The following is a 2,970-nucleotide window of genomic DNA, read 5'->3' on the forward strand; positions in this document are numbered from 1 at the left end:
TCCTTTAAGTTTCAGCTTTGCAACCATACTTCCCCCGGAACCCAAAAGCTTTGGTTTCCCGGAGGCTGCCCGCCGAGTCATCGGAGGAACTGCGGCGGATCGCTGGCTGGCATCGTTTATGGTTAGAACTAGGGCGGTATCTGATCGCCTTCGAACCTCTAACTTTCGTTCTTGATTAATGAAAACATACTTGGCAAATGCTTTCGCTTCTGTTCGTCTTGCGACGATCCAAGAATTTCACCTCTAACGTCGCAATACGAATGCCCCCGCCTGTCCCTATTAATCATTACCTCGGGTTCCGAAAACCAACAAAATAGAACCGAGGTCCTATTCCATTATTCCATGCACACAGTATTCAGGCGGGCTTGCCTGCTTTAAGCACTCTAATTTGTTCAAAGTAAACGTGCCGGCCCACCCAGACACTCAATAAAGAGCACCTTGGTAGGATTTCAACGGGGTCCGCCTCGGGACGCACGAACACGCACGAGGCGGTCGCACGCCTTCGGCTCGCCCCACCGGCAGGACGTCCCACGATACATGCCAGTTAAACACCGACGGGCGGTGAACCAACAGCGTGGGACACAAATCCAACTACGAGCTTTTTAACCGCAACAACTTTAATATACGCTATTGGAGCTGGAATTACCGCGGCTGCTGGCACCAGACTTGCCCTCCAATAGATACTCGTTAAAGGATTTAAAGTGTACTCATTCCGATTACGGGGCCTCGGATGAGTCCCGTATCGTTATTTTTCGTCACTACCTCCCCGTGCCGGGAGTGGGTAATTTGCGCGCCTGCTGCCTTCCTTGGATGTGGTAGCCGTTTCTCAGGCTCCCTCTCCGGAATCGAACCCTGATTCCCCGTTACCCGTTACAACCATGGTAGGCGCAGAACCTACCATCGACAGTTGATAAGGCAGACATTTGAAAGATGCGTCGCCGGTACGAGGACCGTGCGATCAGCCCAAAGTTATTCAGAGTCACCAAGGCAAACGGACCGGACGAGCCGACCGATTGGTTTTGATCTAATAAAAGCGTCCCTTCCATCTCTGGTCGGGACTCTGTTTGCATGTATTAGCTCTAGAATTACCACAGTTATCCAAGTAACGTGGGTACGATCTAAGGAACCATAACTGATTTAATGAGCCATTCGCGGTTTCACCTTAATGCGGCTTGTACTGAGACATGCATGGCTTAATCTTTGAGACAAGCATATGACTACTGGCAGGATCAACCAGGGAGCTGCGTCAACTAGAGCTGAGCAGCCGGCCGCCCGGGAGTGTGTCCCAGGGGCCCGCGCGAACACGCAAGCGTCCGCTCAATTATTCTGCAAACAGGAGGAGGCTGAGCTCCCCTGCACAATACACCTCGAAACCCTCTCAGGTCCCGGCGGCGCGCAGCGCCGTCCTAAGTACTTGGTCGGGTTCGAGAGAGGCGCAATCGCCCGGAGTTAGGCGAGTAGACGCTTTAGGTGCGACCACCCGTGCTCCCAACTGAGCTTGCCGCTGCCGACAGAGGCCCGGGAGCGTGCTGTCGTGGCATTGCCGGCGGGAGACAACACGCGCCACCTACGGTGACCGGCAGCTCCAACGCCAGCGCCACAGAAGGGCAAAGGCCCCACGTGGGTGCCGAAGCGAACTCTCCCAGCACAGCGCACGTGCCAACACGTCTGCACAACTGCGATACAAACCACCAGCGAGAACCGCTGGGGCGACCGAGCAGCAGACGGCGTCGCGGCGCCGAGTGCCGGGCGGCGGCGCATCCTCAACGCACACAGTCCTCAGTCGGACCAGCACACTGCAGATGTCCACCGCGCTTCGCACCGGGCCCGCGAGGACCCACTTTGGCCGCCCGGCGCCGCGCGCAGGGTGCCCCGGCGCGCAGCTGCGCCGCCTGCCGCGTCCGTCGGCCGGCGCGCCTGCCACTGGGCGCCCCCACCAGCCGGCTGTAGCGCGTGCGCCCACGCACCGCGCGGCCAGCACGCCGGGCGGCCCCCCCTCACCGGCCGGGGACGGTCCCACCCAGCCACCGCCGCGTATCGCTTCACACACAGATTTGCCCTTACTGATTTACCTCCAGCAACAACAACCGCACCACAATGGGTTTACCAGTTGTTCATTTGCGTTGCGTCACGTCACCAGCAAACGTAGACGTCCATCCCAGTTTGCAAATGCAACGATTATTGCATACCTGTCTGTTAGGTGTCACGACACACTACGTCTGCCCACATACACGCAACAAAATGTGCACGACTAGAGAACACGTGGGAGGTGGCCCCCTACGTATGCGATGTCCATTACGAGACCGACTGTCAACCAGCATCTGTACCATGTCGCAGATGTGGAACGCGGTGCACCATGCTATCACACTGTGTGAGAAGAGACGACTACGTTTGAATACACGCGCCACTACATCAACAGACGGCTCATGCTGATCGCCATCCAGGGCGTCCGTTACTCCCACACGTCTCTATGGCGTACCACACTGCAATGTAGCTGTTATGGGGAGACGGCACGTGGCTGAGTGCACAACATTTGGACCGTATGGTTCGCTGTTGTTGGGCGCAGTCGTACGGTCACACATGTGCCACAGCGTATCATTCAGTACATACGGACCTATGTGCAGTACAATGTGAGGATTAAGCTTACGATATCAGCGGACAGTGGACACAGGCCGTACCACGACGTAGACTGAGCGCTTCGACATGCGAATGCCAGTGAACAGCTGCGAAGGGCATTGAACACGCAAGCACCTGAACGACCAGCGTGCGAAGGCAGGGTGGAGGGGGGGGGGCGATGTACATCCTGCAGTTGTCCACATTACAGTGTACAGCGGGAGCATGTAAAAAGTAAGCAACACTTGCGAAGTGTTCAACATGAAACGACACACAAGAGGGTGGGCGGTGCGAGTAGCGAACTATATTCAGAGGGTTGTGGTTAGACAACACTAGATTAATGTAACGTGTCATATG

At 56.4% G+C, this 2,970-nt stretch overlaps 1 non-coding gene across 1 annotated transcript in view; it reads right to left on the reverse strand.

Annotated features, from left to right (window-relative positions):
• Positions 1-1,240, reverse strand: part of LOC126112340 (small subunit ribosomal RNA) — a 1,909-nt gene extending 669 nt beyond the window's left edge. Inside the window, exon 1 of the ribosomal RNA XR_007524393.1 lies at positions 1-1,240. This exon is cut by the window's left edge and continues 669 nt beyond it. This is a non-coding gene — a ribosomal RNA (small subunit ribosomal RNA).
• Between the last annotated feature and the right edge of the window lie 1,730 nt (positions 1,241-2,970).

Source organism: Schistocerca cancellata, unplaced genomic scaffold (assembly GCF_023864275.1).
Source record: "Schistocerca cancellata isolate TAMUIC-IGC-003103 unplaced genomic scaffold, iqSchCanc2.1 HiC_scaffold_155, whole genome shotgun sequence".
Lineage (NCBI taxonomy): Eukaryota > Metazoa > Arthropoda > Insecta > Orthoptera > Acrididae > Schistocerca > Schistocerca cancellata.